Source organism: Aquarana catesbeiana, linkage group LG05 (genome assembly GCF_042186555.1).
Source record: "Aquarana catesbeiana isolate 2022-GZ linkage group LG05, ASM4218655v1, whole genome shotgun sequence".
Taxonomy (NCBI): Eukaryota; Metazoa; Chordata; class Amphibia; order Anura; family Ranidae; genus Aquarana; species Aquarana catesbeiana.
Window position 1 is genome coordinate 400195888 of NC_133328.1, and position 21055 is coordinate 400216942.

Consider the following 21055-nt stretch of genomic DNA (forward strand, 5'->3'; position numbering starts at 1 on the left):
ATCTCCCTTCTCTCCCCCTCTTTTACCTTTATCTTCAGCAATGGCTCTTATAACTGCAGTCAATATGTAGACTCGGCTCCTTGTGCTTTTAGGTGGGTTCACACTGCTTTGCTTGGTGTATCCACAGTTTTCCTGCGTTTTACCCACAGTCCTATTGATTTCTATTAGGTTGCATGTTTTTTCTGAAAGCGCACCAAAATCAATAGGACTGCAAGCTAAAACTGCAGATACACAAGCAGTGCGCCCAAACTGCAGCAAACCAGTGTGAGCCCAAAGGCTGTACACACCCCCCTCTATAGAACTTGGTCTGATCAATACTCCTGGCATTCATTTTACACACAACCATACCATCCCAGATCAGGAGGGGTGGGGGCTCCAGGGATTTGTTTGACTATGCAGGCCCTGTCCCTTCTACCCATCCTGGAAGAGTCCTGGAGGAAGTGGCAGGCTGCTGGTGGCAAGTGGCACACTATATCTGGTGGCAGGCTGCTGGTGGCAAGTGGCACACTGTATCTGGTGGCAAGTGGCACACTGTATCTGGTGGCAAGCTGCTGGTGGCAAGTGGCACACTATCTGGTGGAAGGCTGCTGGTGGTAAGTGACACACTGTATCTGGTGGTAGGCTGTGGTTGGCAAGTGGCACACTGTATCTGGTGACAGGCTGCTGGTGGCAAGTGGCACACTGTATCTGGTGGCAGGCTGCTGGTGGCAAGTGGCACACTGTATCTGGTGGCAGGCTTCTAGTGGCAAGTGGCACACTGTATCTGGTGGCAGGCTGCTGGTGGCAAGTGGCACACTGTATCTGGTGGCAGGCTGCTGGTGGCAAGTGGCACACTGTATCTGGTGGCAGGCTGCTGGTGGCAAGTGGCACACTGTATCTGGTGGTAGGCTGTGGTTGGCAAGTGGCACACTATCTGGTGGCAGGCTGCTGGTGGCAAGTAGCACACTGTATCTGGTGGCAAGTGGCACACTGTATCTGGTGGCAGGCTGCTGGTGGCAAGTGGCACACTATCTGGTGGAAGGCTGCTGGTGGTAAGTGACACACTGTATCTGGTGGTAGGCTGTGGTTGGCAAGTGGCACACTGTATCTGGTGGCAGGCTGCCGGTGGCAAGTGGCACACTGTATCTGGTGGCAGGCTGCCGGTGGCAAGTGGCACACTGTATCTGGTGGTAGGCTGTGGTTGGCAAGTGGCACAATGTATCTGGTGGTAGGCTGCTGGTGGCAAGTGGCACACTGTATCTGATGGCAGGCTGCTGGTGGCAAGTGGCACACTATCTGGTGGAAGGCTGCTGGTGGTAAGTGACACACTGTATCTGGTGGTAGGCTGTGGTTGGCAAGTGGCACACTGTATCTGATGGAAGGCTGCTGGTGGCAAGTGGCACACTGTATCTGGTGGCAGGGAGCTGGTGGCAAGTGGCACACTGTATCTGGTGGTAGGCTGTGGTTGGCAAGTGGCACACTGTATCTGGTGGCAGGCTGCTGGTGGCAAGTGGCACACTGTATCTGGTGGCAGGCTTCTAGTGGCAAGTGGCACACTGTATCTGGTGGCAGGCTGCTGGTGGCAAGTGGCACACTGTATCTGGTGGCAGGCTGCTGGTGGAAGGCTGCTGGTGGTAAGTGACACACTGTATCTGGTGGTAGGCTGTGGTTGGCAAGTGGCACACTGTATCTGGTGGCAGGCTGCTGGTGGCAAGTGGCACACTGTATCTGGTGGTAGGCTGTGGTTGGCAAGTGGCACACTGTATCCGGTGGCAGGCTGCTGGTGGCAAGTGGCACACTGTATCTGGTGGCAGGCTTCTAGTGGCAAGTGGCACACTGTATCTGGTGGCAGGCTGCTGGTGGCAAGTGGCACACTGTATCTGGTGGCAGGCTGCTGGTGGCAAGTGGCACACTGTATCTGGTGGTAGGCTGTGGTTGGCAAGTGGCACACTATCTGGTGGCAGGCTGCTGGTGGCAAGTAGCACACTGTATCTGGTGGCAAGTGGCACACTGTATCTGGTGGCAGGCTGCTGGTGGCAAGTGGCACACTATCTGGTGGAAGGCTGCTGGTGGTAAGTGACACACTGTATCTGGTGGTAGGCTGTGGTTGGCAAGTGGCACACTGTATCTGGTGGCAGGCTGCCGGTGGCAAGTGGCACACTGTATCTGGTGGCAGGCTGCCGGTGGCAAGTGGCACACTGTATCTGGTGGTAGGCTGTGGTTGGCAAGTGGCACAATGTATCTGGTGGTAGGCTGCTGGTGGCAAGTGGCACACTGTATCTGATGGCAGGCTGCTGGTGGCAAGTGGCACACTATCTGGTGGAAGGCTGCTGGTGGTAAGTGACACACTGTATCTGGTGGTAGGCTGTGGTTGGCAAGTGGCACACTGTATCTGGTGACAGGCTGCTGGTGGCAAGTGGCACACTGTATCTGGTGGCAGGCTGCTGGTGGCAAGTGGCACACTGTATCTGGTGGCAGGCTTCTAGTGGCAAGTGACACACTGTATCTGGTGGCAGGCTGCTGGTGGCAAGTGGCACACTGTATCTGGTGGCAGGCTGCTGGTGGCAAGTGGCACACTGTATCTGGTGGCAGGCTGCTGGTGGCAAGTGGCACACTGTATCTGGTGGTAGGCTGTGGTTGGCAAGTGGCACACTATCTGGTGGCAGGCTGCTGGTGGCAAGTAGCACACTGTATCTGGTGGCAAGTGGCACACTGTATCTGGTGGCAGGCTGCTGGTGGCAAGTGGCACACTATCTGGTGGAAGGCTGCTGGTGGTAAGTGACACACTGTATCTGGTGGTAGGCTGTGGTTGGCAAGTGGCACACTGTATCTGGTGGCAGGCTGCCGGTGGCAAGTGGCACACTGTATCTGGTGGCAGGCTGCCGGTGGCAAGTGGCACACTGTATCTGGTGGTAGGCTGTGGTTGGCAAGTGGCACAATGTATCTGGTGGTAGGCTGCTGGTGGCAAGTGGCACACTGTATCTGATGGCAGGCTGCTGGTGGCAAGTGGCACACTATCTGGTGGAAGGCTGCTGGTGGTAAGTGACACACTGTATCTGGTGGTAGGCTGTGGTTGGCAAGTGGCACACTGTATCTGATGGAAGGCTGCTGGTGGCAAGTGGCACACTGTATCTGGTGGCAGGGAGCTGGTGGCAAGTGGCACACTGTATCTGGTGGTAGGCTGTGGTTGGCAAGTGGCACACTGTATCTGGTGGCAGGCTGCTGGTGGCAAGTGGCACACTGTATCTGGTGGCAGGCTTCTAGTGGCAAGTGGCACACTGTATCTGGTGGCAGGATGCTGGTGGCAAGTGGCACACTGTATCTGGTGGCAGGCTGCTGGTGGAAGGCTGCTGGTGGTAAGTGACACACTGTATCTGGTGGTAGGCTGTGGTTGGCAAGTGGCACACTGTATCTGGTGGCAGGCTGCTGGTGGCAAGTGGCACACTGTATCTGGTGGTAGGCTGTGGTTGGCAAGTGGCACACTGTATCCGGTGGCAGGCTGCTGGTGGCAAGTGGCACACTGTATCTGGTGGCAGGCTTCTAGTGGCAAGTGGCACACTGTATCTGGTGGCAGGCTGCTGGTGGCAAGTGGCACACTATCTGGTGGAAGGCTGCTGGTGGTAAGTGACACACTGTATCTGGTGGTAGGCTGTGGTTGGCAAGTGGCACACTGTATCTGGTGGCAGGCTGCCGGTGGCAAGTGGCACACTGTATCTGGTGGCAGGCTGCCGGTGGCAAGTGGCACACTGTATCTGGTGGTAGGCTGTGGTTGGCAAGTGGCACAATGTATCTGGTGGTAGGCTGCTGGTGGCAAGTGGCACACTGTATCTGATGGCAGGCTGCTGGTGGCAAGTGGCACACTATCTGGTGGAAGGCTGCTGGTGGTAAGTGACACACTGTATCTGGTGGTAGGCTGTGGTTGGCAAGTGGCACACTGTATCTGATGGAAGGCTGCTGGTGGCAAGTGGCACACTGTATCTGGTGGCAGGGAGCTGGTGGCAAGTGGCACACTGTATCTGGTGGCAAGTGGCACAATGTATCTGGTGGCAGGCTGCTGGTGGCAAGTGGTACACTGTATCTGGTGGCAAGTGGCACAGTGTATCTGGTGACAGGCTGCTGGTGGCAAGTGACACACTGTATCTGGTGGCAGGCTGCTGGTGGCAAGTGGCACACTGTATCTGGTGGCAATTGGCACAATGTATCTGGTGGCAAGTGGCACAATGTATCTGGTGACAGGCTGCTGGTGGCAAGTGACACACTGTATCTGGTGGCAGGCTGTTGGTGGCAAGTGGCACACTGTATCTGGTGGCAAGTGGCACAATGTATCTGGTGGCAAGTGACACACTGTATCTAGTGGCAGGCTGCTGGTGGCAAGTGGCACACTGTATCTGGTGACAGGCTGTCGGTAGCAAGTGGTACACTGTATCTGGTGACATGCTGTGGTTGGCAAGTGGCGCACTGTATCTGGTGAAAGGCTGCTGTTGGCAAGTGGCACACTATATCTGGTGGCTGGCTGCTAGTGGCAAGTGGCACACTGTATCTGGTGGCAGGCTGCTGGTGGCAATTGGCACATTGTATCTGGTGGCAGGCTGTGGGTAGCAAGTGGCACACTGTATCTGGTGGCAAGTGGCACACTGTATCTGGTGGCAAGTGGCACACTGTATCTGGTGGCAGGCTGCTGGTGGCAAGTGACATGCTGCATCTAGCGGCAGGCAACTGTGGAAAGTGATACGCTACATCTGGTGGCAGGCTATGGGTGGCAAGTGACATGCTGCATCTGGTGGCAAGTGACAAGCTCAGGTCCCACTAATTCTGCACGATGGTGAGTTGAACTATTTCACTATATATTACAATGTAGTAACTGAAATAATGGAATTTGATCATCCTGACACCATATCAAGCATGGTGTCAGGATGATTGATTTTAAGTACTAACACCAGCCATTTGCCTGACAAATCACCTCCACTGCCGATTTCCCTGCCAACCCCGAGACTACATCCTCCACCCTCATCTTTTTTTTGGGAAAAGGGGGATGTCCCTAAATGACAGTTTGGAAATGTGGTCTCCCTATGTTGCTGCTGGTGAGAGACCGCATAGCAGGTGGTATTGGTGGTGTTGCTGCTGCTCAGAGGCTGCACGGCTGGTATTACTGGTGAGAGTATATTTAATTCGTTTTAGCGAAAAATTGTTTGCATTTTCATTTTGTTTCCATAAAAAGGCCCACCGAAATTCTCAGCACCAGGCCCATGATGCTCTTAATCTGGCCCTGTTTACAACACGTACATAACACAACAGAAAAAACTATAACAAACAAATAATAAAGTTGTATAACCTAGGACCCTGTTCAAATATCATGGCTACCATAATTATTACCCAAAGAGGAGGAAAGAGACAACAGGAGAGGTGGAGGCTCCCCAAATCTGAATGTAAATAACCCGACTGATCTAGGTCTAGTGACTACCAGACCCTTCTACCTAATCCTTGCCTCTCACAACCTCTCTCCCCCACCCTCTTTATTCTCCCCCCTCCATCGTCTCCCATCCACCCCTTACTTCATGTGTTGTGACGTGGACTAAAAAAACAAACAAAAGAAAAACAATCAAATAGTGATATTTCTGGGGAATAAAAATATTTTCATCCTTCTTCTCATTCCTTCCCTTTCCTTCCTCAATTCCACCTCTCCCTCCATAATACACACCTGCCCTTTCAATTTTTTCCCTGCATTCTTATCCATTTAGACCCATAATGGGCATTCTAAATTCAGTGAATTAAAGTGATTGTAAACGGACACCTTACAAAACAACCCATTCAGTTTAAAATAGAAATCAAAGGCAAAACATTTTTGTATAGATATAAAAAAATATATAAATACTAGACATGTGCATTCGTTTTCGTCCAAATGCATTTTTGTCCGAATTTCAGGTATTTTCGTTATCGTTTTAACAAACGATAACGAAAGCGCAGATTCCGAAAAACAAAAGATCCGACATAAACAAATGCTTTATTTTCATTTTCATTGCGACAACAGTTCGATATAGATAGGAGATTCGACATGACGCTAACAATAACAATTTGTGTCTATCGAACCTGTGGTCGAATGTGCCTAACCTTAACTCAATAGTCTATCCACCATAGTAGTCCAAGATTATTCGAAAAGATTCCACATAGAGAGAAAGCAAGGAAAAAGTCTCACACGTGGTATCACCATACTTGGGAGGAGTAACAGAATATGTTTTTGGGTGAAATTCTAAGTATGCCCATGCTCTGTGTGACAAATATATTATTGAACTGACAACTTAGTAAAAAACCGAGTCAAAAAAATAATTTTCATTTTCTTTTGCAAACAAAAGTGGTAAAAAATGAAGTCTTCAAATGCCTCTTAAAATTAGAAGAAAAGAAGGCTGGCTGGCCGCACTCCTATGCAATTTCTTTATTCAAGTGCCAGATACAAAGGTGAACTACAGGTATCAGCTTACATGTTTCACATCAAGGTCGGGTGCTTACTCATAGCTCATGAGTAAGCACCCGACCTTGGTGTGAAACATGTAAACTGATACCTGTAGTTCACCTTTGTATCCTCCACTTGTACATATATGTTTTGGCCTCTTAAAATTACCTTGGAGTGTTTACTCTCCAAAATGTAGTAATTTGTGGGTGTTTCTACTGTCCTGGCTCTTCGGGCCTCCACAAATGTGAAAGGTGGTCAGGAAATTAGATGTATAATTTGTGCCCCTAGAAAGCCTTGAATTTCAGGTCTCTGTGTAGTTAGGCTGTGAAGAAGTCTCACAAATGGGGTATTGCCATACTCAGGGGGAGTAGCATAAACTGCTTTGGGCTGTAAATCCAAGTATGCCTATGCTGTGTGTTAGAAATATCTTATTAATTGACAACTATTGTGCAAAAAAAAAATGTACAATTTCTTTCTGCATTTTACATTGACAACAGAGACAGAGTGTGAAACTTTTTTTTCATTGGCCCAAGAAGATGATTTAGAATGTGATGCTCCTCTTTCCCCAAACACTGCAGATGTTTTATACAATCTTAGCCCACAGGACTTACAGCTTGACCTGGAGAAAGTGCAAGAGGGATATTCTGTAAGGAGTAGGACAGGTAGCAGTCCACTTTTTTCATCTGCTGCTAACTCTCCTTCTCCCTCTGTTATTATGGAAGAATCCTGTGATGATATCACTGACCTCCCAGTCCCCAGCACCCCTGCCATTAGCAGCACTAGTTCTAGTTCACCAAGTGTAACTGTAGTGGCAACAGCTTCCACCACTGGTGTGCTACCTGCTGCAGCTTTATCAGCCCTAAATAGATATCAACAGGGTAAAGGGGCTGCATCCCGCCACAGCAACGTTTAGAAATGCTTTCAAACATTGCCAAGTGTAAATTGTGTGGGAAGCAAGTAAGTAGGGGTAAAAAGTTAGGTAATTTAACCAATGCTGGTATGAACCTACACTTTAAAAATTACCACCACTCTACTTTACTGCCGGCAGAGGCAGAAAAAGAAGATGGTAGCGCAGGAAGCAGCATAACGGACTCTGGCTGTACTGGTGGTACCCCCTCAAGCACACCACTTACTCAGAGCACAGGAGGTAATAGAGAGGGTTCAATTAATACAACCTGTCCACGTGCAGTAGTTCCACTGCAGACCCAATCAGGCTCCTCATCCTCCCAAGGACATCATCAGCCTACCCTCGATAGTTTTGTTGGCTTTAGTTCCAAGGGCATGTCAAAACAGCAGGCCAACAAGATCACCCGCCTCATTGGCCAATTCATTGCTGTTGGAGGAGCCTCTTTTCGCATGATTGAAGGGGAGCCGTTTAAAAAGCTCATGCATGCTCTTGCTCCACGATACTTTGTTCCTGCACGAACAACTTTCAGCAGAAAGATTATTCCAGCACTATACCACTCGTGCGTTGCATTATTGAAGGAAAAAATGGCCAAAGCCGAGGGTCAGACAATTCATTTGACAACTGATTTGTACACAGCTCCCAGCGGTCAACACGCTTTCCTGTCTTTGACTGCACACTGGCGGCAGGCCACTGTGCCTGTTGGTGGTGGCACTGGTGTAAGAGTTCAAACTCCATCAGGAAGCAGGTCTGCAGCGAAAGACCAGCAGGGTTATCAAGCTTTCCTGCTCCACACAGAAGTCCGTGATGACAAACACAGCTCTGCCAACATATTGCGTGTAATTAGATCAATGTTGGCCAATTGGTTTGGAGAGCGGGCAGTCACCAATGTCTCTGTTGGGTTCATTGTGACAGACGGAGGTTCAAACATGGTTAAAGCTCTCCAAGATGGATCTTTTGTCGGTGTGCGCTGTTCTGCACACATACTGCTTAGTGGTCAAGGGTGCAATCCCAGTGGAGAAAAACAACAAGATTGCTCAAATCTTGGACCTTTGCAGAAAGATTGCAGGGCATTTCCACCGCAGTGTAGGGGCTAGTCAACTGTTGAGGGAGGAGCAAGGACAATCAGGGCTCCCCATACATCGCCTGAAACAAGATGTCAGCACCCGGTGGAACTATACCCTGGAAATGCTGGAATGCATTTTGGAGCAAAAGACAGCCATCCACAATCTATCATCCCGCCACAGCATCGGGATTGATTCCACACTGGGACGTGATGACTGGTGTATAATTGGGCAGCTCGTTTATGTCTTAAAACCCTTTCGGAATGTGACGGAAAACTTGAGTCAGAGCAATGCCAGTCTAGGACAGGTCATACCCTTGTTTACCTATCCCATAGATAAGATGGGATCGTTCCTAGAAAACAGTGAGCCTGTTTGTGGCAGCCCACTTCATGCCGATGTAGCGTCTTTCATCAGAAAGCTACAAGCTAACTTAAAAGATCGGCTAAATGACCGTGTCCGCAAAAGCCCTGAACTCATGCTGGCTTCCCTGTGTGATCCCAGGATCAAAGGCAAACTGGCACTCAGAGACAACAGCCTCTCCTACTGGAAAGAAAAATTGATTGAAAGGGTCCGGAATTTGCCGCAACAGAGATGTACGACGGATGAGGCCGGTTTGGAAGAGTGGAGCATGTGCATGTTGGGTAGAGGCACTTGACAATCTGGTGGATGCAGGTCAAGCAGCAGGTAATCGAGAGGAGAGCAGTGCCTCTGAAATGGTCAGGGCCTACCTATATGAAGCACCTTTGCTTCCTACAGAGGACCCTTTGACCTATTGGGATGGTAAGAAAAGTTTGTGGCCTGGTCTCTGCCTGGTTGCCCAGCAACTACTATCCTGTCCTCCAACCACTGTGCAAAGTGAGGGAATTTTCTCTATTACTGGGAATATCCTTAATCCACACCGTTCACAACTAACACCCCATTTGATGGAACAAATAACTTTCCTCAAATTTAACCTCCCTTGTGAGACCTGAATCATTGTTACCATGTGAAGATAGATGGGACTAGAGTGACTTGAGTGTGCATGACTGCATGAATGAATGTTGTGTGAATGGACAGTGAAGATAGATGGGACTCAGAGGAACCATCCAAATGTTGAGGAAAATAATTTTTTTAAATTTTCTTATCACTTGACACAATAGCAGTTGTCTACTTGATTTTGGTGTGACCCCAAAATTTAAATAGAATTATATTGTTTTAAGCAATCCAAATTTTTCCCTTTATTCCTTCCATCACCCTTTTTTGTAATGAATGTTGTGTAGAGTGACTACAGTGTGTGTGATTGCATGAATGAATGTTGTGTGAACGGACAGTAGCAAGGGTTGAAGCCTTGACGTGGCGCTACTGCTCACGTGTTGCTGTCTTTGTAAATACAAATAGCAACATGTGCTAATTTAACCATTTTTGTTTGGTGGTCTGGAAATAAGAGACAATGATTAAAGATGACCTCAACAGCATGACAGTTCCTCTTGATGGAGAGACTGTCAACTCAAGGATCAGAATATGTTACCAACACAACATAGCACAAAGAAGCATACAGTTGGAAACGTGATTCTATGCAAGATAGATTAGTTGGTCACTGCTGAGCTGCATCCAGATGCCCAGGACCCCTCCCATTTACCATCTCTGACCCTGGGGACACCAGGGCCCTCTCTGATTCTCCGCCTGTTTCATGATCATCTGCAATTGTCCAAAGTCACCAGTGTGAGTGAGTAATCTACCCTGCTGCCATGTTACTCAAGCCCTGGAAATGATGACTGCCTGTCAGGTCACCTTGAGGCTAGGTGACAGATGCACTCTGTAGGAATCGGAAGTGCACCGCTAGGTAGTGGACTCTAGGACTGACTGCTGTGGATTGAACCCTGGGAGGTTCAGGAAGCAGGTCTACTGGATCACTAACACAGATCCCACTGGGAGCTAGAGCATAGATTTCCCAGGGTGCGGAGTCCAAGAGCCAGCAGGTGTTCACCAGAGCCTCTAGTGGTGAGGATGGACTGCGCTACAGTCTGGCTCCAGGTCACGGCCCCCACGGTCTCACAGCTCATGCTCGCGGTAGACTACAGGAGAAGAGGAAAGAGGCAGCAGGCTGGAACAACAAGCAAGTAAGGGATAAGCCAAGGTCGGGGCCACAAGCAGACAAGGACAACAGAGTACACGCCAAGGTTCAGGGTCACAGGCAAACAGGGATGGTCAGGGACACGCCAAAGGTCAGGGTCACGAGCAGACAGGTATAGTAGAGAACAGGCCAAAGTCGGTTAACTGGAATCAGACGTAGGAAACACAGCCAGTACACACGAAAGCTAACACACAATGGTTGATCAGCACTGCTGGCTTGCAGTGCACAGGTTAATATAGGGTTCCCTGATAGGAGCTGGGGTGGAGCCATGCTAGAGGAGAGCTTACAAAAGCAGTCAGGTGAGGGTCAGCTGGTCTCTAGAGATGAACACATGGAGACAGGTATGCTGACAGACAAACTCTATTGCATAACCATGACACTGCCCTTTGAACTGTTGCCCCTTGTGATTGCGTTAGCCTGTGAACCTCTGTCCGGTTAACTGTTGCCCTCATGATTGCAAGCCTGCAACCTATGTCCTGTGAACTGTTGAGGACTGTATAGTAACCCCTGCTGTAACTATCTGCTGTGTATTCTTGTGTATTCTGGTGGAGGGAAAGCTGAACGGCGTGACTGGACACAATACATGGGATTACCCTTTGCACATTGAAATAGTGTACAGAAGAAATCTCATCAATTTTCTAAGTTCAGCCTGATGGTTAAATGTAGAAAAACTACAATTATAAGGCCTCTAGTATGTTAGTAACAATATATGGACTAGTTCATTTAGATAAACATCACACAAATCTAACAAGGAAAGCAAAACTCAAGAAAACAATTATTTCTGAACAAAATGTTATTATTTTTAACATAAACAAAACAAACAAAAAATTAAAATAAAAAAAATTAAAGTACATTCTCCCCCAACCTGGTGACCAGTCGCTGTAGGGACATATTAATCCCAGCCAACTGGTAACCAAGGTACCGCGTAGCCTCCAGGTGTCTCCTGAGGCTACGTTGGTACCTCTCCAGACCCACATAGTGACGAAGCTGCCGGCGATTGTGGAAGGCCAAAGATTGACACAGCCTCCGAGTTAAGGCATATTGTCTCTCTTGGACCTCCACAATGCGCCGCAGATAATCAGTCACATGTGGCTCTGGAGGGTGGGGGATGTGTACTTGTTCTGGAGCGGGTGGAGAAGGATGCACTGGGGAGGAGGCACCAATGGATGTGTCACTGTCCAGGTGGCGGGATGTTGATGAAGGGTGGAGGAGAACATGCCCTGTAGAAACCACTGGGGAGGAAGGACAGTCAGTCCAACCAGACACGGGCAGGTCCAGGCCTTCGTCCACAGGGTGCAGTTGAAGGATGAAGACTTCACCTGTGAAGAAAAGAAAATACATTAGATAGATAATACAATACACATGGCTTCTTCACCCTAACATTATATAAAGGCAAAGATCTCCCAGCCCTTGTAGACAATCCTGTAACATCTTGAGATGTTTTCACTTCCATACCAGTTTTCCATTTTTGATATTTAGTGAGATGCACCTAATCAATTTGTGTGTAGGAGATAGTGGTGTCTCTGTCAATTCGCTGCGTCATACCAAATTTGCGGAGCTGTGCAGGAAGGTGTAGTACTACTTTACTGTACTCTGACCGGGGCGGAGCTGAGTGTCCTCCCCGGCCAGAGTACAAAGGGATTCCCCTCTACACATCGAGCAGTGTAAAGGGGAATCTCCCAAAGATTTTATCCGCTTGGTCGCACAGGCGGCTGGAGAAAATCTTAAGGTGTAATGGACGCCTAAGTGCTAACTTATCTACCTCAGCCAGACTGACTGACTTTGGCAAATATGGAAGATCAGTTGCACTTGCAGAAAAACATATCAGCTATACCAGCTTTTAACATTACACTCACCAAAGAGAAGCCATTCAAGCCATTGCATTTGGGATGACCTAATAAAAAGTTGCTTAATAAAATATAGCAGGCTACTTTTTAAAGTTGATAATTTTGTAAGGCCACTGATTGTTGAATAAGCCCCACTTCTGTTCTAGGCTAGGTAGGTTACTCACTCCTGGTCTAGGCTCGGAGGTATAACAGGTATAACATCATGAGAAAAGTGTTAATGCATGCATTAGGGGCATGCCAGAGATTGAACATGTCCAGGGACTGCCAGCCAATAGCTGGAGATTCTTTTCTGACACACCCCCTCCAGCCTGCTGTGTTATTCACAATGATTAACAGTGATTGGCTCAGACTGGGAATCTGAACTGCAGCAAGAAGGTGGCGTGATCAGGGACATTGAGGAAATAACAAGCACAGGGCACGCTAACAGGAAGACTGGAATCAGCTGCAGAGGGGAACTAATATAATTAATAATTCCAGCTAAACCGAAGCCTTGCAGAATAAATCACAAGCTATTCTAGACAAGGTATGCCATCAGCATTTCATATTTAAAATACTATATTTGCCTGAAAAATACAAAAAAAGTTATGCTTACTCCCTGGATCTGCCACGTCTGGCTGTTCTGCCGCATCCCCAGCAGCCTCTACAGGGCAGGTCTCCTCCACCTCCTGCTCAGTAGCTGTTGATTAATGATAGAAAATAACATTACAATCTGCAGTGTACAACAATCTCACACATTAGTACAAGAACATTGAAACATGTATGATCACTCAGCAGATACCAGCAAGATTATACTAACTTACATGTGGGCGTTGCTGCCTCAGCCTCCTCCTCAGTCTCCCCCTCTGACTGGATGACACCTATTTATAAAGGAGAAATTATGAACGTTAATAAACGTAAATAAATATACTGTAGTGTAAATAGATAAAATTAATTATCCATTAGCATGGCAATACAGGGCAGGTCACTAACGTTTATCTACAAGGCAGGGACATGCAGTCACCATTTAGAAAAAATCATTAAAAAAAAACAAATACGAGGCACTTACCTGTCCTGGTTCCAGCGGCGCCGGCGAGTGCTAGGTGCACCGCCACTGATCAGGCGCCTCAGTTCAGAGCGGCGACGTTCTGTCAGATTACGTAAGTTACGCAATCGCTTGCGTTACCTGACAGAGCATCGCAGAGGCTCTACCTGTCACTGCATGAGCGAGAAGCAATGACACTGGAATCAACAATGGAAGGCTGGACAAATGGAAAAGGAACCACTGTATTAGTGTCACTACTACAGTACTTACTGCACGTTGATGACGTGGAGGACTGCTCCTCCTCCCTCTGCCTTCGGCGGCGCTGGGCCTAGAGACGATCTTTAAATAAAATCAAACACATCATGGTAAATGACTATGTCGCGTCGCATGCTTGACAAAAAAAATGTCGTGCACACAATGCAATGCTGACACCAACCTTGATGAGTCAGCAGCTTTCTTATCTCATCCTCCCCTACAGCTGCTAAGAGCTCCTTCTCATGGGGGAGGAGAGGCACCTGCTTTCCTCTGCGCCCCCCCAACTGCCTGTGCTTACGCGCTATGGAACTGCAAAACAAAAAGAGAAGAGAAACGGGTTCCACAATTAAACTACAATTGTAATCTGAAAATGACATCAACACATGAAACACATGTAGAATGAACCCGTAGAATGAAACAATGCAAATGGAATTTTTGAATTGGGCACATTTTTTCATGTAGCACAAGGTTTGCACATTTATTTATTAACCAAATTTATTGTAAGAAAAATGGATGCTTTTTTGGTGCACAATAAATAATAAAAGACAGGATTGGGATTGTGCCGAGTAAATGTCCATTGTCCACTCCAGTCCACCTTTCTATTACGCGCTTGTGTGAACTGTGTATAGTGTAAAATTTCCTTTCTTGTTTATTTTGCAAAGCATTAACCCACTTGCGGATGTGGACCCATAGTAACTAAACATATGGCGGGTCCGCAAGCTGGTTAAGTCCAGCCACTGTAACACTTTTTTATATATATATATATATATATATATATATATATATATATATATTTAACTTTTTTATTTTTCAATAACAAAAAATGTAAAACCCAGCGGTGATCTAATGCCACCAATGAAAGCTCTATATGTGGCGGGAGAAGAGCATAAATTTCATTTGGGTAGTACATCGCAGGAGCGTGCAGTTTAAAGCTGCAACGCGCAAAATAGCAGAATATGGCCTGGTCAGAAAGGGGGCGTAACCTACAGGGGGTCAGGTCAAGTGGAACTTAAAAGCACTTACTGCTCAGTTTAGTGATAACTAACTAAGAACAAATAACGGGCACGGAAATATTCCTCTTAAAATGATCGTGGCAATAGTATAGTTAATATGTGCAACTGCAAACTATGCTTTCATGTGTAGGCTAGGCACACCTATGCGCAAATTTGGTTTTTCACAGGAGGGAGGATAAATTGAAAATTATTTATTCCTTTTTTTAAAAAAAAATTTCACTTAACTTTACTGACATCACATGTGATAGCAATAATATATGTTTATGTGTGTGTGTAAAATCAGTGCATTTTTTGAGCTTTTATCATTGTATAAATGACAATGGTCCCAAAATGGCATCAAAAGTGTCCGATGTGTCCGCCATAATGTCGCAGTCACAATAAAAATCGCTGATCACTGCCATTACTAGTAAAAAAAATTGTTAATAAAAATGCCATAAAACTATCCCTATTTTGTAGTCCTTGTAAGGGAAACGCTTCCTTGCTGGATGCAGCTGTGTGGCCCTCGCTCCAGGGAATCCACTGCGGAGTGGAAGCGGGAGAAGTGGGAGGAGATCTCCAGGAAGGTCGAGGAGACCTATCGCCATCGGCGTGACCCGACTGCCTGTCGGAAAAAATTCAGCGACATAAAATGGTAAGTAACGTGTCTGATTCTTTTTTTACATTTTAACCACTTCAGCCCCGGAGGTATGGCTGCCAAATGACAGTGCCACTTTGTGCAATTCGGCACTGTGACGCTTTAAATGACAATTGCGCGGTGGTGTGACGTGGCTCCCAAACAAAATTGACGTCCTTTTTTTTCCCACATAAGGTTACGCTTCCTGCTGGTTGCAGCTTGTGTCCCCCTCCTGCGCCCATTTTTGGATACTGGTGTTGTTGGGGATGTTGCTGCTGCCTCCATAGAAGGCCCAGGAACGTCCTCCTCCATGTTTTCATGGGTTGCTGGTGCTGCCATATCTGAGCCAGACACAGCGTCGGATTTTGCGGCCGCCATTGCACTTCCGATTGAGAAACGAATGTGAAAGTTTGGTTGGCTGACTGCTGGGGCAGAGTAGACCAATGAGCATGAACGATGAAGATTCGACACAGAAACGAAAACATGCAAACGTAAATCTTTGGCTTATGGTGTCTGTCGAAAGTTAGAAGATTCGACGGAGCAGCTAAACAAACTGTACGATGCTGCTATCGTACATTTCCGGTCAAATGCATCCCGGAAAATTCGACCGGAATGTACGATTGCGACGTCGTACAGTTTAGCTGCTCCGTCTAATCTACTTTGAACATTTGACAGACACCATAAGCCTTTAATGACAGATTCGACCTTAATTCATTTCGATTTTCGGACAAATGCAAGTTTTTAACGAAAAACGAATTTCGGGAGTAACTAAGTAAATTTATTTTTTGGACGAAAACGAAATTCCGAAACAAAATATTTCAGTGTGCACATGTCTAATAAATACCCTTTCCTGACAGGCTCCATGGCAGCATACGTGTGGGTTGACCCCGCCTCCATAACTACCCAATAGGACCCCTCCCTATAAATTTCAGCTGTGGGCTCTCAGCCGTGTTCCTTTTTTGTCCTCCTCCGTAGGACCTGATGTTTGGTTCTCCTACCTGAAGACGATGTCCCGCGATCGTATCGGCCGACTGATGTGATGTCTCATCCCTCCAATAAGCCTTGACTGTTAGCAGGGTATGGAGTGTATTGCAGAGTAAGCGCTGAAGAGCTGGAGTCATTTTTGAATGAAAAGCGCGCACAGGCCGATTGCCTAGCAGTATGCAGGTGGCCATTATCTGCCAAAGCCCGGTGTGTGTATGGATGTTCCGGCCGAGTCGATCGTAGGTGGTGGTGAGCATATATCGCCTTCATGGCAGCAGTGTATATATTTGTTGTTGTTGTTTTTTCTCTCTCTGTATGCTCTTTGTCAAATTGCCTATGCAGCGGCTGGTTCCCTGTGCGTTCCCTCTACTTCCGGGTTCTGTCTGCGTTCTGCGCAGGCGCAGTTCCGGAACGAAAGCGAGGCCTGGTTTCGCGCATGCGCACGACGACCGTGGGCCTGGCGCGGCCGTGACGTCACGCGGCGCCAATTTTAAAAGCCTGGGGAAGCTTGCAGAGCTCGGGAATGATCGTGGGCATAGCGGCGACTTCCCTGAGCATCTGCAGAGCCTTCCCCAGGTAAGTGCAGTACAGATGGGTCTGTGCTAGCTGCTTTGCTTTCTGGTGTATCTGATTTACTCTGTGTTCACCTGCAGTGATTCCCAGCATCAGCCATGGACTCTTCACTGCCTCCTGGTGGCCAGTCCTCTCGCAGCAGGTAGGATTTGAAAGTATATTTCTTTACTTACCTGCTGGGGGGAAGAGAGTGGAGTGTAGGGCATCATTCTGACTTGTGCCTTTCTCTCTCTCTATTCCTGTCTTCCTTCTTTCCTTAGCCCTTCTAGGTCTGATCAAAGACAAAGTAGTTCCCGCAGAAGGAGCGGGTCATCTAAATCACACCACCGGCATTCCTCCTCTGGCTCTAGACACCATGGTTCATCCTCTAAGTCTAAAGACCACAGTAGAGGCTCTCCTCACCCCCCCTCATCTCATAGGGGACCGGAGAAAATATGTTGGGGATGCAGGGCCCCAGTTCCTGCCAGCAAGTCTCTCTGTGACCGCTGTTTTTCTAAAGCAGCTAATGAGAGGGAAGGTGCAGACCAACACCTGGAAACTCTAATCAAGCGAGTTGTGAAAGAATCACTGCAGGAGAGAGACGCTGCAAAGCCTCGTGATTCTCCTCAAGATCCACTGATTCCCCTGTCAGAAGAGGGTCCAGTTCCTGAGACGTGGGAGTCTTCTCAACCTAGCCACCAGTCAGCTCCCCCCTCAGATAGTGGGTCAGAAGCAGATGATCCTGGGATGGGCTTTGAATATGCCCTGGTTCCTTCTCTGGTGAAAGCGGTTAAAAACGCTCTGGTTTGGGAAGATCCAGTTATTTCTCCTGCTAAACAGAGAAAGTTTTTCAAACAGCTCAGCAAGGAGCGTCATTATTTTCCTTTCCTCACGGAAGTGGGAGCTATAATTTTTGAAGAATGGGGCAAGATAGATAAAAAAAGCTCTATGCAATCCAAAGTCGCAAAACTATACCCTTTCAAGGTAGAAGAGGTTAAACATCTTGAGTCAGCTCCCTTGGTAGATGCTGCATTAATGAGGCTTGTGAGATATGTGACTCTGCCTCTTGAAGATACAGTCTCATTTAAAGATCCGCTAGAGAGACGGATTGATGCCGACCTAAAAAGAATTTACCTGACAGCAGGCACAGTGTGCAAACCAGCTCTGGCCTTAGCAGCAGTCTCTAAAGCTTTGGAGGCATGGTCAGACAATGTGAATGATTCTCTTAGAGGTATCTCTGAAGAAGCGGCTAAGAGCTCCCCTATTCAGGAAATCAGGCTTGCCTCTGCCTTTCTGGGGGAGGTCTCTATTGACATTGTTCGCCTAGTGGCTCGGGTGATGTTGTCGTCGGTCACCGCCCGTCGGGCCTTGTGGCTGCGACCTTGGTTGGCGGACCCAGCCTCTAAACAGGCTTGGTGCCGTATTCCATTTGAGGGTTCATCCCTCTTCGGCAACAAGCTGGATAGTGCCATTACCCGGGCTACGGGTGGTAAATCGGGGTTCCTCCCTCAAGACAAGCGTTTACAGAATCAAAAACGCACCTTTTCAAGATCGCAGAACACCGACCGTGCAAGGGAAGCACGTAGTTATAGGCCTGGTCGGGAATTTTCTAGATCCTGGAAATCCAGGCAGTCCTCTTTTAAAAAGCCCACAAAAGGGGCTTCTACCAGTAACCAGGACTCCACTAAGTCCTTTTGAAATTGGGCCCGCTCAAACATGTCAGGTGGGGGCTCGTCTGCTCCACTTCCGGCATGTTTGGGCGGCCTCAATTCGGGATTTCTGGACTGTCAAGACAGTGTCCTCAGGCCACACCTGGGTTTTCAACAGCACTCCCAGACTAAGATTTATTCCAACAAATCTTCCAAGTTCAGAAGAGAAGAAACAAGTTCTTTTAGCTTACATAAGCTCTTTATTAGCTCAAAACGCAGCCATTCCTGTTCCAGATGGCGAACGAGGAGAAGGCATGTATTCTCCTCTGTTTCTGGTACAGAAGAAGAACGGCACATGGAGGCCTGTTATAGACCTGACTCATCTCAACCGGTTTATCCGAAAGGAAAAATTCAAGATGGAGTCACTATTAACGATTCAACAATCGGTTCATCTAGGAGATTGGCTGGTGTCAATAGACTTGAAAGACGCCTACTTTCATGTCCCAGTGGCGGCAGACTTCCAAAAGTTCCTTCGCTTTGCTGTAGGCGATCAACACTTACAGTTTACCTGCCTTCCATTTGATCTCACAACATCACCTCGGGTGTTTTCCAAGGTTCTGCTGGCTGTTGTTGCTCTGCTCCGAGTCAAAGGAGTTCGCCTTCACCACTATCTCGACGACCTCCTCCTTCTAGGCCAGGACAAGGGTCAGCTTCTAAAGCACAGGAGTCTAGTAATTTCCACTCTCCAAGAGTTTGGGTGGCTCCTGAATTTGGAGAAAAGTCACCTGATTCCATCTCAGTCTCTCATATTTCTAGGTGCCCATTTCAACACACTAGAGGGCACCATCTCGCTACCAGAGGAGAAGATCGTGGTGATCCGGGACAGGATCCGTTCGACTCTTGCTTCATCTCACCTTTCCGCTCTTCAATGTCTGAAGGTGATCGGCGCAATGGCAGCCACCATTCCCATGGTGAAGTGGGCTCAATGGCGCACTCGCCCATTCCAGAAAGGGTTTCTCCAACAGTGGGATCCTCCCAGCAAGAATCAGCGCATCCTTCTCACTCCATCCATGAGAGAGTCTCTCCTTTGGTGGCTCCAAGGGAAAAATCTCCGCAATTGCCATTCGATTCTTCCCATCACATGGGTCACAGTGACCTCAGATGCCAGCAATCGGGGCTGGGGTGCTCATTGCCTGTCAGAAGTGGCTCAGGGCAGATGGATCTCGCCGTCTCAGAAGACTGTATCCAACATTTTGGAACTTCGAGCGGCCTTTCAGGCGCTCAGATCCTTCTACCATCTGATAAAGAACTCCTCAGTGATGCTCCGGTTGGACAACACAACCGCGGTGGCCTATATAAGGAAACAAGGTGGGACTCGCAGCTGATCCCTCCTAAGGGAAGTGGACCCAATCATGAACTGGGCTCAGAAGAATCTGTCCAACATTTCGGCAGTCTACATTCCGGGGGTCCAGAATGTTCAGGCGGACTTTCTGTCCCGTGTTCAAATGGACAACAACGAGTGGTCCCTGCACAAAGAGGTGTTCAAGTGGCTCCTGACACTGGGAGTGTCTCCAGAAGTGGATCTGTTTGCATCCCCATGCAACTACAAACTCACCAAGTATTACTCGAGGTTCCGGGATCCCCAAGCATATGGGATAGATGCCCTCACGGATCGGTGGAGGTTCAACAAGGCGTATGCCTTCCCTCCGGTACCTGTGATACTCCAGTTTCTCCGCAGGCTCAGAACAGAGGAAGTGGAAGTCATGGCAGTGATACCGTTTTGGCCCAACAGGCCATGGTTTCCCCTCTTATCTCTCCTCAGTTATCGGGAGTCAATCCCTCTGCCTCTCAGGGCGGATCTTCTGTCCCAAGGTTCTATCCTGCATCCATGCCCTGCTCATCTACATCTCAGGGTTTGGTTTTTGAGAGGGGAAGGCTTGAAGCCTTAGGTTGTCCAGAAGAAGCCATCCCGACGCTTCTGAATGCCAGACGGAAGAGCACTAATAGAGTGTATGAACGTATCTGGTCCAAGTTCACAGAGCACATGGCCTCTAGACCTAATCCTTGTGGTTCTCCAAAAGTCCAGGATATCCTCAGCTTTCTGCAAACAGGGTTGGATTTGCCTCTAGCAGTAAGTTCCCTTCGTGTGCAAATATCAGCCATCTCGGCTTTCACAGGAATTTCATGGGCTAACCATGCCCTGGTTCGCCAATTCCTCAAGGGTGCTATCAGGCTAAGACCTCAAAGGAAACCGAGATTCCCCAAATGGGATCTTCCCCTTGTTCTAGATTTCCTTTCCACGCTTGGAACAGATCCTGATAATCCTCTATCAGTTAGAGACCTCACACTCAAGACCGTCTTCCTGGTGGCAGTAACTTCAGCCAAGAGAGTGTCTGAAATCAGGAACTTAGGTTCCAAAGAGCCTTTCCTGACCTTTTTCCCGGATAGAGCAGTATTAATTCCCATGTTGGGCTCAAACCCTAAAGTGACATCTATTTTTCACGAAAATCAGGAAATTGTATTGCCTACCTTTAATACAACAGAAGGTCAAGAAGTTCATCCCCTTGATGTGGGACATACTTTGAGTCAATACCTGGAAGCTACGGAATCATT

General features: G+C 48.0%; 1 long non-coding RNA gene across 1 annotated transcript in view; it reads right to left on the minus strand.

The window, feature by feature from the left end:
• Positions 1-13644: 13644 nt before the first annotated feature.
• The window catches only part of LOC141145910 (uncharacterized), a 35883-nt gene continuing 28472 nt past the window's right edge, over positions 13645-21055 (minus strand). Inside the window, exons 2-3 of the long non-coding RNA XR_012244698.1 lie at positions 13813-13940; positions 13645-13715 (exon numbers count right to left, since the gene is read on the minus strand). This is a non-coding gene — a long non-coding RNA (uncharacterized lncRNA). The remainder of the gene's footprint in view (positions 13716-13812; positions 13941-21055) is intronic.